The sequence below is a fragment of the Mandrillus leucophaeus genome, unplaced genomic scaffold (genome assembly GCF_000951045.1).
Source record: "Mandrillus leucophaeus isolate KB7577 unplaced genomic scaffold, Mleu.le_1.0 Scaffold687, whole genome shotgun sequence".
In the NCBI taxonomy this organism is placed as follows: Eukaryota; Metazoa; Chordata; class Mammalia; order Primates; family Cercopithecidae; genus Mandrillus; species Mandrillus leucophaeus.
In genome coordinates this window covers 477564-492583 of record NW_012107441.1, presented here as the reverse complement: position 1 = coordinate 492583, position 15020 = coordinate 477564, and the positions used below count along the sequence as shown (strand labels likewise).

The 15020-nt window shown below is 40.0% G+C and overlaps 1 protein-coding gene across 2 annotated transcripts in view; it reads left to right on the top strand.

The window, feature by feature from the left end:
* Positions 1–11639: 11639 nt before the first annotated feature.
* The window catches only part of SNRPN (small nuclear ribonucleoprotein polypeptide N), a 213927-nt gene continuing 210546 nt past the window's right edge, over positions 11640–15020 (top strand). The window contains exon 1 of one of the 2 annotated variants that reach the window (XM_012002429.1): positions 11640–11816. The gene's annotated coding sequence lies outside the window, so the exon portion shown is untranslated. Of the gene's footprint in view, positions 11844–15020 lie in introns of both variants that reach the window. The other variant, XM_012002430.1, reaches the window with a different exon arrangement.

Here is a 15020-nt window from a genome sequence, read left to right as displayed (position 1 = left end):
TGGTGAGGAGTGTGTGCGTGAGCAAATGCAGAGTCTGGCCATTGTGCACAACCAGACATGCTGGCTGCTTCAGAGGGACAGGCAGCTCCAGGCACCACCACAGGTGCCAGCTCTGTGCAAGGCTGCGGCTGGACCAAATGTACTACATGAGGCTTCTGCTGTGAGCACCTGCATCTGGACTAGGGGAAAGTGGTGGCACCTGGAAACTTGGACACACTAGGAACAACAGAACCCCAATCTCTTTGGGGTTCTGTGAATGAATGAGGGACACAGACAATGTGAGGGTGAGCAAGGTGGAGAGGAGCTTCACTGAGCAGCAGAACCGTTCTCAGGAGACGACCTGCAGTGGGCGGCTGCTTTCCGCAGGCAGGTCATTCATCATTTGCTACAGTCTTGCTGAGTCCACAGTTTTCATGTACCCAGAGGGGTGAAAGTGCATGCTGACTGGTCCAGGAGTGGCCATGGGCTGGCTCAGAAAAAGCAGCATAAGTTCTCACACCTGGCCGCCAGGCTTCAGGTGTCCCTGGCTTGAAAGTGGGGTTTCACAAGGGACCTACCCCTTTCTGCCCAGGAATCTGCCTCCCACCATCAACATGCAATCCACAGCGCCCACGCTGTTCATGCCAAGCTCCCTTCAACACCCCCCAGCTTCCCTCCCTGAGCTCCATGGTGCCCAAAGTTTCAGAGGGGGCCAAGGCAGCAAGAGGGACTGGTGTGTCAGAGCCACCCGGAGCATGCACACACACCCAGCCACTGGAAGGAACTGGTTCCTTCCAGTGGGTTCGTGGTCTCGCTGACTTCAAGAATGAAGCCAGGGAGAAACATTTGCATGAGTGTTACAGCTCTTAAAAGTGGTACAAACCCAAAGAGTGAACAGCAGCAAAATTTATTGTGAACAGCAAAAGAACACAACTTCCACAACCTGGCTCCAAGCGTTGCTGCTGTGGGGTAGGGAGTGGCCAGCTTTTATTCCCTTATTTGTCCCCTCCCACGTCCTGCTGATTGGTCCATTTTAAAGAGTGCTGATTGGTCCATTTTACAAACCTGTAGCTAGCCACAGAGCACTGATTCCTGCGTTTTTACAGAGCACTGATTGGCGCATTTTACAAACCTCTAGCTAGCTACAGAGTACTGATTGGTGCGTAAGGTCTCCAAGTCCTCACTAGACCCGGAAGTCCAGCTGGCTTCACCTCTCAGTGACAGCTCCTGGGCTTGGTTTCAACTTTGCTCAGAAATCAGAGATGGCGCCAGGAGTGGGGAGGAGCAGGAGCAGGCACTTCTGAGCTTGTCGGGCCAGGAAGCTTCCCAGGCTCTGGAGAGCACAAGGATACCCTTATTTAGAGAAATGCTTACCCAAACAATATACCCATTTTTAATTTGGATATTTGACCTTTTGTCAAGAAGTTCAGAGCTGCAGCAGCCGCGTCTGGGAGCACGGGGTTCCCACCCTGCCAACTTGGTAGGCTGTGGGGTTCCTGGGAGCTCCGTGGAGCATGCAGCCCCAGCGGCACCTCTCCACCGGCAGCTGGCTTCCCCACAGTGGCTGCTCCGTATAGGCCACCACTGCCATCACCTATACTAGTACCAAAATGCCAAAATACCTTGATTAGTAGCAGTTTGTCCCTTTGCATTAGGTTTTGAAATCTGATAATCTAACTTTTTTTTTCAAGATTATTTTGACTGTTCTGGATCTCATGGAGTTTTATTTAAATTTTAGAAACAGCTTGCCAGTTACTACAGAAACACACACACACACACACACACACACACACGGAAAGAGAGAGAGAGAGAGAGACTGAGTTCCATACCACAAGCACAGCGCTCTGCTGAGCAGCAGCAGAGGTTTCAGGAACTGTGCCTACAGTGCCTACAGCACCTACAAAGCTGTGGGGCTGCAGACTGCTCTCTCATAGACATCCACACGGCCAAGACTCTTCTTTTATGGTCTGTAATCATGGAGTATATTCTCTCTACCAGGTTCAAAGCTTCAGTGAGAGAACAGCTCCTGGGATCTTGAGACCTGGGGTGACAGATACAGCTGACCTGGACCATGTTTCTCACTTCTGTCATCAGAGTAGCATATTCTTGGGTACTTTTTATTTTGACTTTCGTAAGCCAAGAAAGCTTCTCACTTCTCCAAGCTCACACTTCACTCCTTGAGGAAAAACAAACTCATTTAAATTCCTCATCATCCGGAAAACTAATAATAAAGGAAAGAGTAATTGTAATAAACAAGCCATAGATGAGGACAAGGAGGGACCCATCTCAAATGAGAAGAGAGTCGACGAGCTCCAAGTGCTCACTGTAGGAGAGAACTGTTGATACATAGAGGACTGTGCTAACATGATGTCACAGGCACAGAGGACACAGTGCTGAGCACCGAGTCCCTAAACGTTGCTCTCTAATAGCATGGAAGATACTATTTTCTACAACTTACTAAGCCATCAGATTTCACAAACACTTGGTCTTGCCATCAGAAGTCTTGAAAGATGACATTGCTAATATTCCAAAGTATTGAACCACATTAGGCAAGAATCCACCACCATGTCTCCACACTGTAGCTTAAACAGAAGATAAATTCCAGTGGATGAATGGCTCATACACTGAGATCAGGGCTTGTTGTCCATTTAATTGTGCTTTCCTGGAGACAGAAAATCTAGGTGTAAACTCATTCAGCATCCCTAATCATAAATTGTATGTGTTTTTCCTTCACCCAATATATACAAGAGGGAACACCAAAACCCATTTCAATATCGGTATCCAAAAGCAGAGTTGACAACAGTAGCAAGGAAGCAGAGCAATATATTTTATGAAAACCATAACGAACCTACTTCTGCAGTAACTTATCATGAAGTGATTTGTATAATCACCATCCACATGATTAGAAAGATCAGTGGGGAAGAAGAAGATAGATAGATAGATAAAGATTAAGGATTAAAGAATTGAGGGTGGAATGCAGCTTACACGGAACATTGCTCATATTTGTATGACAGAAATTCTCAAGACACACGTTTTCCAAGTCTTTAGAGTGCTGCTACTGCAGCGCAAACTTCAAGTAAATTTTGAATCTATATCTCCTCCTCAACTGATTTCTTTTCTTTTCTTTTCTTTTCTTTTCTTTTCGAGACAGGGTCTCACTCTGTCACCCAGGCTGGAGTGCAGTAGCACAATTACGGTTCACTGCAGCCTTGACTTCCCGAGCTCAGGTGACCTTACCACCTCAGCCTCCCGAGTAGTTAGGACCACAGATGCATGCTACCGCACCCAGCCAGTTCCTCGATGGATTTCTTAAGCCACAGTTTACAAAATTATCTCTTCACACTTAAAATAAGAATTCCAGTAGTCCACTAGTAACTCTAATATCTATAATAGGTAGGTAGAAGAAAAATGGAGTTGGTCAACTTACATGAAAATATGCTTAAGCATATTTCATCAATAACCAATCAGAATATAGCTGAAGAGTCACCCTGATTTAACACTGATAAATGGATGGTCACAGTGGGAAAAGGTATATTCCGTTAATGTTAAAGTCCACATTTCCACATTTTTCAAAGGGTTGTTTTTTAATATGGATATTGTAAGAAAACGACTGGCCAGACAGCATGATATGGGTGCCATCTTGTGCGCAGGCATGAAGTTGGTCTAGAAACCTATTATTGTCACCCTCTGGTAATATCATTATCATTAAAACTTTCAGAGTAGTTGTCAGTAGGTTAGAAATATAATCTCACAGAGAATAATGTAGAACTCTCTAAAGATATGAGGCAAAGCCAGAACTTATGATTAGCACAGGTGATGATAATTTGAGGAAAGTCATGAAAAAGATGAGTTGAGAAATAATTCAGAAGAGTTTGATCTCATGAGAGCTATTTTAGGATTATCTTCGTTAATGTATCCTGTTTTAATTTTTCATCTCATGTACTCATAAGACAAATAGCATGTTGAATTCACTTCCTGTGTATATATTCCCAGAAGTGGAATAGCTGGATAATATGGTAGCTCTATTTTTAGTTTTTTGAAACCTTCATATTTTTTTCCACAATGGCTGTACTAATTTGCATTGCCACTCACAGGGATTCCCTTTTCCACGTTTATTTAAGTTCAGTAAAATTGTAATCAATAATAAGAATATAAAAATTCTAAGAGATGATAAATATTTGTGTCACAGTTTCTCAGAGGTTTTACTTTTTGTGGCAAAAAATAATGGTGCATTTTACCAATGATGCATCTTGTAATTAGGAAAAGCTGTCAGTATTAGCAAATTCTAATTTAGTCATTAGTATAGACCTGCATTAGTCTATGCGCTCTGTGTATTACTAGCTCCTTTAAACCTCACAACATCCCAAGAGATAGGCATTATTACCACTTCCACGCTCCAGTTCTGAATCTTAGCTAAAACACTTCAGGAAAAAAATAGGAGATGCTGGAGCTTGACTGGGTCTGTCTCCAGAGTCCTTGCTCACATTGTCTGTGTTACAATATATTTTGTGATAAGTACCTTCTAGATCAGTTTCAGAAATCTTATATAGACCATGGTCATGAAGCTATTCTCCTGAATTAGATCCTAAATACTGTATTAATTTTAAAAAAAAATATATCTAGGTCCAGCCAGGCATGGTGGCTCACGCCTATAATCCCAGCACTTTGGGAGGCCAAGGCAGGTGGATCAAAAGGTCAGGAGTTTGAGACAAGCCTGACTAACATGGTGAAACCCCATCTCTACTAAAAATACAAAAATTAGCAGGGCGTGGCGGTGTGCACCTGTAATCCCAGCTACTCAGGAGGCTGAGGCAGGAGAATTGCTTGAACCTGGGAGGCAGAGGTTGCAGTGAGCTGAGATTGCATCACTGTATTCCAGTTGGGGTGACAGAGCGAAACTCTGTCTCAAAAATTTGTGTGTGTATATATATGTACACACACACACACACATATATATGTGTATACATATATATGTGTGTGTATATATATATCTCTCTAGGTCAGCGATGCATCTGGAATTGATTCATTTTGAAATGTGAGATCAAATGTCTATTTTATTTTCTCCTATGGGTATTTAATTTTTTGGAACATATATTGAAAAATCAGTATTTCCTATTTATCTTTCTTTGCACTATTTTCTTACATACTCTTTTGTCTGTTTTTGAGCTTTCTTTTTTCATTTGTTTATTTCTTTATTTTTATACAAATACCAAAGTAGCTCAGTTACTGAGAGACTTCATTTTACACACGAATTTTCCCTCCAGAGCCCATTCTCTTCATCACTGGGCTGTTCTAGAATGAAGAAAGAGTAGAATCCTGCATTCCTTGCACCTCAACCAAAAATGCCAGGGGTAGTTGTTTTCTTTTTAATAGTGTTTAAGACTTCAGCACATTACTGTTGACAATAATGTTTCTAATGTCTTTGTGACTCTCAGACAACCCCAACCAACTTCACTATCACTTGATTTTTTAGTACAAAATCAGTGAATTTTATGTGATTTTATGCTTTCTCTTCCACCACTCTGGGCTTTCTCTATCCTTAGAAACATTGGCAGGAACTTGGAGAGTCATCCCTGGGTGCGTCCCACTCATGGGGACAAGCCTCAGTGGACTTGGTCCTACTCCTTTGGACCATGACCCATCAAAGTCCTGGCCGTGGCAGGCAGAGCTGAGCTGAGGGCTCTCTGTGAGGCCTACATGGGCAAAACCAGCTGCTCCCAACACTCCCTAAGTGATCTGTTTGGGTATTCATTCTGTTTTTAATGAAGAATGAGTTTGTTCAACAATGGCTGAGCTTGCCGACCAAGGATAATTACCCTTCAGACTTTGTCTGATAATGTTTGTTCCTGCTTTTGCTTTGGCACACAGTTTTCAACACTTTGTATTAATTTTTATTTGTTTTGGTCACATAACAACTTGTGCAACTGAATTCATATTTTTGTCTTGTGTATTAATCTATTTCATTATTGTATTTAATAATGCACTTACACCTATTTTTCATAAAACCTTTTCAATTATTTTCATCTTTTCAGTCATGAAATTTTCCTAAATAGAATAGGAATATGACTTTTATTAGGAAAAGTAGGTGCTATGCACCCTTTTTTAGTGTTTTCCAGGAATTTCCACTGAAGTACCTCTGAGAACAGAGACTTTTCTCACAGCCACAAGACAAAATTTGTTCAGAATTAAGTGCTGAAAAAGGAGCTATGATTGTTTTCATTGTATGGCTTAGTTTGTTTTAATTGTGAAAGATGCACAAGGCATTAGTTTATACAGGCAGAACACGGAGTCTTCCATTCTGAATGCAGAGAACAGCCACTTTGTCACTAAGCAAGCGTAAATATCATACTGTTACTCCTTATCCAAAAGCTATAGACATGGCTGAAGTCTCTGATTCCTTCTAACTTGTTGTAAATGTATGCAAGTAATTTCCTTGTACATATGGACCATAATATAAATATCTATAGTTTTCTTGCAATTCAGTGAGTCATTACTAGAAGTGTTTATAGTTTTTAGTAAAATAATAAATGCAACTCAGAAAATCTGTACATATATCTCCAGGAAGCACAAATACTTGTAGAAAGGGAATTGTCATCTTACTTATTTTTTTGTTATCTCCTACCAAAATATTTTTAAAGGTTTTCATGCTTATGAGTTTTTTAGATTTTTGTTTGCCAAACTGCTGAGATGACAGGCATGAGTCACTGCACCCCGTCAAATGGACACTCCTTAGAGATGAAGAAAATTATGCACATAAGTAGGCTTAACCACCACGTGTGGACCTACCCCTTTTTCCTATGGTATTTTGCATGTGTGAGTGATAGATTTACTACATTATAGAATAATTCAAGTAGAAGGTTTTACTTTTAAGTGCAAATAACAATTATCATGAAGAGGAGAAACCAGTAAGGCTAATCACCTCTATTTGTTTCTCCGGAACACCTACGGTTTCCGTTAAATTTGGGAATCATCTTCTCTTTGCATTTCACAACATAATTCCACAGTCTATGTTGTTTGTATGGAGTATAGGGTTGCTCTTCATATACAGTGAAATTATGAATATGGTGTCAGGTTCTAATACAAAAATAGAGTGAAGATGAATGCTTGGTTTTTTATTTAAGTTTTCTTTTTAACCAAAATCTGGCCTTGACATTATCTGGAAACATACAACATTGACTCCCAGAGCTCCTGACTGTAGACTTACCTGGTGAAACAAATGTGCATCTATTAATCAGAACTAAAACTACCTATGAAGTGTCAGTGTTCTTGGTCTGTGGGTGGCTAACATTTCGGGAATCTTTAACAAATCCCCTCCCCAATAGTTTCTAGACCATTAGATTGAGGATTTTTAAAAACCTGTATTTTAATTTTAAGAGTACATGTATACGTTTGTTCTATTGATAAACTGCCTGTCACAGGTGTTTTGTGTACAGACTATTTTGTCACTCAGGTAAGAAGCATGCTACACGATCGGTAGTTTTTTGATCATCACCATCCTCCCATCCTCCACACTCAGGTAAGAACTCATGTCTGTTGTTTCTTCCGTTGTGCCTATCTTCACTCAGTATGTGGCTCCCACTTGTAAGTGAGAACGTGCAGTATTTGTTTCTCTTTCTGTGTTTCTCTGCTTGGGATAATGGCCTCTGGCTCCATCCATGTTGCTGCAAAGGACATTATCTCTTCTTTTTTTATGGCTGCATAGGACAATGTAATGCTAACCTAGCCCAATGAGAATTGATAGAATTTGGTCATAGGTGTTTAAAATGCGCCTCTATTTATTCTGTTAGATGGCCAAATGCATAAGTGTGTGACCCATGACCAGGGGTTCCTCTCACAGAAAACATGTTTATATTGGAAAACAACCTTGTGGCTCTGAACTGCATCTGGTTTACTCTTACTAAAATAGCCAGTCTCTAGGAAAGTCCTGACTCGAAAAGAAGTTCAGGTATATTATTCAGATGAGACATAGAGGAGTCAACTCAACAAAACACATGAAATAACAGATTTAGTGTATTACTTACAGATCCCAGAGAGAGCAGAGCAGAATACCTCAGATGGCCAAAGGGGGAGCCATTCTGGACACATACTCACACAGCTGAGGGAGGGGCCTATAGTTGAGGCCTTTATTGGCGTCCAGTGTGTTATTCAAGCAACCTTCTTACAGGGGGTTCTAACTGCTGGGTTTACAGGAAGCAAGCATGAATCCCATAGAGCTACACTGACAAAAAGGTGGTCACTGCAGCATATTTGCACAGCCCACATGAGGTATGGATGGTCAGGGGGCAACGTCAGATGCTTCATCCAGCTATCTCATAAGGAGGGGTTGTATAAAGTAGATATCTGGAACATACTGCATAGAGAAAGTGGGAGGGATTAGAGAACTGGAAAATGTGTCGAAGGTGTTAAGTCCTGCTTCTGGTATGACCAAGATAAACATAATTCAAAATAGATGCTGAGGCAACATAAAACGATAACATTAAAAAATTAAAATCATATAAAGTAGAACTTACAATAGTACTCTAATAATTTCACATATATTATAGCTAGGTAGAAGGTAATTGAAGTGGGCTAATTTATATAAAACTATGTTTGAAAAAGTCTTCTTGAGCCAGGCGCGGTGGCTCACGCCTGTCATACCAGCACTTTGGGAGGCCTAGGTGGGCAGATCAGACCAGCCTGACCAACATGGTGAAACCCTGTCTCTGCTAAAAATACAAAAATTAGCCAGGCGTGGTGGTGTGTGCCTGTAATCCCAGCTACTCGGGAGGCTGAGGCAGGAGAATAATTTGAACTGGAAGGCGGAGGTTGCAATGAGCCTGAGCCAAGATCATGCCACTGCACTCCAGCCTGGACAACAATAGTGAAATTTCATCTCAAAAAAAAAAAAAAGAAGAAGAAGAAGAAGAGAAAAGAAAAAGAAAAAGTCTTCTTGACTAGGCATGGTGACTCATGCCTATAATCGCAGCAATTTGGAAAGCTGAGGTGGGAGGATTGTCAGGAGTTCAAGACTAGCCTGGGCAACACAGCGAGACCCCAACTCTACAAAAACAAATTTTTTTCAAAGTGACCGGGCATGGTAGCACATGCCTGTAGTCCCAGCTACTCAGGAGGCTAAAGCAAAAGGATCCCTTGAGACCAGGAATTGGAAGTTGCTATGAGATATGATCACACCACTACATTCCAGCCAAGGCAATACAGCAAGACCCTATCTCTTTAATAATAATAATAACAATAGACCAGAATTCAGCAGACAAGTCACTATGATATCACACTGGGAAATGAGCAGTCACAGAAAAAATATAGTGTGTTCCATTATTGCTAGAGGACATATTGTCACGTCTTTCAAACACATATGTACTACAGTTTAGATCTTTGGCCCCCCAAACTTCCTGTTACAAATTGATCCCCAGTGTTGGAAGTGGGGCTTGATAGGAGGTGCTTGAATTTTGGGGGAAATCCCTCAAGAATGGCTTGGTGGTGTTCTCATGGTAATGAGTACTCACTCTGCTAATTTCGAGAAGTGCTGGTTGTTGAAAAGAGCCCAGCATTTGCCCCTCTCTTGCTTCCTCTCTCACCGTGCGATCTCTGCACACACAAGCTCCCCTTTTCTTTCTGTCATGAGTAGAATCAGCTTGAGAACCCAGTCAGAAGGAAGTGTTGATGCCCTGCTTCCTGTACAGTGCATAGAACTGTCAGCTAAACAAACTTCTTTTCATTATAAATTACCCAGACTCAAGTATTCCTTCCTAGTGATACAAAGGAACTAAGACAAAATGCATCTTAAAATTGATAGTATCAAAACGCTATTGGTCAAAATACAGACTTTTTGTGGTTGTCCTTATATGAATGCACATGAACCTGTCCTAGAAACCTTCCATTGACACCTTCTTTTAATATCATCAACACAAAACTTGCAGAGGAGCTGTCAGTCGGTTGGAAAGATAATCTCACAGAGTGTTGCATAGGAATGTCACAAGAAATGAAATATCACCAAAGCTTCTGGTTAACACAGAAGATGATAATGAGGGGAAAATCGTAAAGAAGATGAATAGTGACTCTGAAGAGGTGCACCTGAATGAGAGAAATTTAGCAATACCTTTCTTTCTTTTTTTTTTTTTTTGAGACAGAGTCTTGCTCTGTCACCCAAGCTGGAGTGCAGTGGCGTAATCTCGGCCCACTGCAACTTCTGCCTCCCGGGGTCAAGCAATTCTCCTGCCTCAGCCTCCCAAGTAGCTGGGATTACAGGCACAGGCCATGACACTCGGCTAATTTTTGTATTTTTAGTAGAGATGGGGTTTCACCATGTTGGCCAAGCTGGTCTCGAACTCCTGACCTCAAGTGAACCTCCCAAAGTGCTGGGATTACAGGCATGAGCCACCGCCCCGAGCAGCAATACCTTTCTTAACGTGATTTGCTTATATTTGCATCTCATTAAATAGGAGTAATATAAAACAAATATCCACATTTATATATGTTGAAAAGAGTTATTGTCATTAATTGTGAGGTAAAAATTTTAAGGCATAGAAAGTATTTGTACCATATCTTGTCAATTTTATTCCTTTACTGTGGCGTAAAATAATGATGTATTTTGCAATTGATACAAAAAATACATTTAAATTACTTAGAAAACACTGTCAGTGTTAGCATACTGATGTTGTGGTTACTATAGACCTGATATTTATCTACAGGCATTATGTATCATTAGTTCATTCATTCCTCCCAAAATATCAAAAGGTAGGTTCTAATACCACTCCTATGTACAAGTTCTGAATTTGAGCTAAAGCCCTGCAAAAAAAGGAATAGAACATGCTCTAATCTGTCTCCACAGTCCTTGCTCCCATAAACTATGTTATAAAATGTTTTTCTGTTAAATTGTGACTACATTGTAGGTCTAATTTAGTACATCTTATGCTAGCCCATAGTCATGAAGATATTTTCCTAACATAGGTTGTAAATACTATATTAAACTGTATTTGTATTTGGATCTATGATGCACCTGCAATTAATTTTATGTGTAATGTGAAGTTAAAGGTACATTTAACTTCCTTCAGTGAATATCAATTTCCTGGAACATTGATTGTAAAAGCCATCTTTCTACTAATAATTGCTCTTATTACTTATTTGCATTTATATTATTTTGTCTGTTTTGAGCTTTCCTTTATTTCATTGGTTCACCTTTCTATCTGTGCAAACATTACATTGTCTTAATTACTAAGAGTCTTCATTTAATCCAAGAATTTTCCATCCACAGCCCTTTAGCCTATCTATTGTCGTGTTCTAAAAAGAAGAAAGAGGCGAGTAAATCCTGGATGCCTTGCTCCTACACCAATATTTCCAGCTGTACCTTGAAATAAAAGGATTTAGAACTTGAGAACATTGCTGTTGTTGCTTATGTCTCTAATGTTCTCAAGAATCTTAGACAATCCCTGAACACTGCGCCCCACTTTATTTGTTTAGTACAGTCCCAGTGAAATAAATTAGATGTCAAGGCTCCTCATTATGTTTGCCTGGTTTTTGGAACCTGAGGGACTTTGTACTCCTCCAGCAACAGCCAGAGGTGGCAGAGACCTGTCAGTCATTCCCTGGGTGCCTCCTGCGCAAGCGCAGTTGTCCTCCTGCTGCCGACCACGAATGCGGTGCTCCTGCTGCAGACCACGCCTACCAAGGGCCGGCCTCAGCCACTGCAGCTGAGCTCCGAGCCTTCTGTGGGGTTTGCGGGGGGCAAGGTCAGCTGCCCACTGCCCTCCCTCTGGGGCTATTTGAGGAATGCGGTCCTTTTGCATAAGAAAGGCTTTTCTCTGCAATAATTGTGTTCGCTGATCAATGACACCTTCCTGGTAACATTTCGTATTGCTTCTTTGAAAGTGGGGGTGCAGATGTCTTTAAAACTTGCATGCAATTGTCTTTTTTTTTAATCACATAAACATCATTTAAAACCAATTCATATTTTGTATTGTGTATTAATGCCTTTCATTCCTGAATTTTAAAATTTTATCATAATCATTTTTTGAAATTCACATAATTGTTTTCATCTTTTCAATCATCTTTCTTTAGTAATTAAATGAAAATAGCACTTTTATTAGGAACGATAGACGTTACATATTCTCTGTTTTAGTGTTTTCCGGAAATTTGCTATGAAATATGACTGTTGAAAAAGAGAGGGACAGAGACTTTCCTGGGAGCCACAGTACAAAATGTACTTACAATCGTAGGCTTAGAGAAGCTATGATAGTTTACATTACGTGGCTTAGCTGGTTCTTATTGTGGAAGGTGCACAAGGAATTAATTTGTGTAGACAGAACACTGAGACTCCCATTTTGAATGCAGAGACAGCTACTTTGCTACTATGCAAATGAGTGTCATCATATTGTTTGTTTTTCTCCTTACCCAAAAGCTATAGACATTGGCTTGCATATTTGAGTATTTTCACTTTGGTTTTGTAAATGGCTGCTTGACTTGCCTTCCTACAAAAAATCCATAATATCGAGATGTATTATTTTCTTACTCCTTGATGAGTGAGTGATTAGTTTGCACTGAAATAAAAACGCCATTCAGGAAATGTCATACATCTTCAAGCAGCATATATTTTAATAGTATCGTCTTATAGAAAGGGAATTACAATCTTTATTTCTTTGATATCAATGAACAAACTTTTTTTTTAATTTTAATATGGTCATTTTTATTGACTCAGTCAATAGTTTGCCCACTTTTTAGTTTTTACCTCCTCCATTAATGTCCATTGTTTTAGGCTGAACCTTTGACACTCCTCATATATCGTTTGTATGTGACTAGATGGCAAGTAAAGAGAGGATTCCTCACCCTAGGTTAAACACTGACTTCCTCTTGAAGAAACAACTGAGGGGTCCAAAAAGCAGGCTAGGAATTGTTTAGGTTCTGCAATATGAATTGTGCAAATGCCAACAGGATTGAATTGAGAGAAACACATTCTCTAATGAAGGACGCATTCCTGCAGGGTGGATCTATGATACTCAATAGCAAATGGCTGTTATACAAGTAATGAAATCCTCAATTTTATGGTCTAAAAGCGATTCTGGAGGGCACTTATTTAAGACACATGAGATGTGAAAAAGCAATGGACCAAGAGCATTGATAGTTTATGGATATTTTTATTCCAAATTATTGATAGAGCTTTGTGTGCCAGGCAGTGCTGCAGTCAGGCACTCGGGGTTTCAATACACTATACAGAACATTTTAAGGGCAGATCTTGGTTAATTTTTTTAAGTAACCCTCATCTTCATTCTTTTATTGTATTATGACCTCACGCCATTAACCTTAAATTTCACCACAGATTTAGAAGAACCTAATAGTCAATGAAACCAGACAGATAATGGTATTTATGTAATGAAGGACAAGGGAAAGATGATTCCCAAATCTGAAGGAAACTAGAAGTTTTCTGGGAAAACAAATAGAGGAGATAAGATTTACTAGTTTCTTCTTCATTGATAAGAGTTGTGTTCTGTTCTGATAAATGAAAAGCTCCATGGAAATTACAGATGCTCCTCAACTTAAGTTGGGGCTACTTCCCAATAAACCCAACATAAATTGAAAACATCACCAGTCAAAAATGTGGTTAACATGCCTACCTTACTGAGCATCATACCTTAGTCTAGCCTGTCTTAAGAGTGCTTAGAACGCTTATATTTGCCTACATTTGTACAAAATAATCTAACAGAAACCATATTTTATAATAAAGTCTTAAATATCTCATGTAATTTATTGAATACTGCAATGAAAATGAAAAACTGAATGGTTGTATGGGTACTCGAAGCACAATTTCTACTGAATGTGTATTGCTTTCTCACAATTATAAAGTTGAGAAATCTTAAGTCATACCTTGGGGAGTGCCTTTATTGCACAATACAGGTTTATCGGACACATATACCAACAAATCATAGGAAATTCAGGTTTGGGTCAAGGGGGAGTGGTTCAACCTACTTATACACACTTCCTTCCTCTCTATTAGGCTGCCTTTATCCTTGGGATTGTTGCAAGATGGCTGTGTCATGTAAAGGGCTGTGTCTTTTAGCATCATGAATGAGATAAAAGAGTTGAAGGCCAACTTCATTCAAATGTCTTCTCCATGTATCTTTCCCTTTTTCTCCTGCACTGCTACTGTAGTTCTGTGATCCATGTCTCTGTAGAAAATGGCTGGCATAAGTCAAACCTTTCTGACTGGGCGCTGTCATGATTACTTTCTCCCGCTGTTAACACTGTACTTGGAGGTCTTGATGGAATTGGGCAAACTTGTTCTTTCAGACCCTCAGTTTCATCTCAACACAGAACGCTCCAAAAGTCCTTGCTACTCCACAGCAGGGAACTCTCTTGAAGCAATAACATGAGGAAATAGTGGGCTTGCATGGCTGCCTCACATGCCTCAGGTATCATTATGCTCATTGCCTGATGTACTGTGTCTTGCCAACCATTGTTCCACATAATTTACCCATTCTTGGTTTTTACCTTGGTTAAAGCATGTACAAACCCTATTCGTTTTTCTACAGCATTTGGATTCATACCTTCTGAAATTACTTGACGATTACTGTGCCTCTGGTTGTTTGCTTCTAGTTGGCAATACAAAGAAACAATGTGAATGAAACTCATAAAGAAAAACCTATGATTGAATGGGCATGTGTAACACTAGAGGGAAGGTCAGAGCTGGTCTATGCATGGGTATAGGTAGGAGTCTCAGTGGGTGTCAGCCACTGCGTGTCAACAAATCAAATATTTAAGGTGGATCTAAAAGAAAGGTAATATCTCTGCCAATTAAACTACAGTCATGCATTGATTAATGACAGGTACAGTCTAAGAAGTGCATTTTTAGACGATTTTGTCATTATAAGAACAGTGTAGACAGTACTTACACAAACTTAGATGGTAAGTTTAAGTTTATGCCTACTATATGACTAGGCTATATGGTAAAGCGTGTTGCTTCTAGGCTACAAAACTTTACTGAACATTAAGCAATGATAACACTATGGCAAATATATATGTGTATGTATGCATATATATAAATACTGTATGTG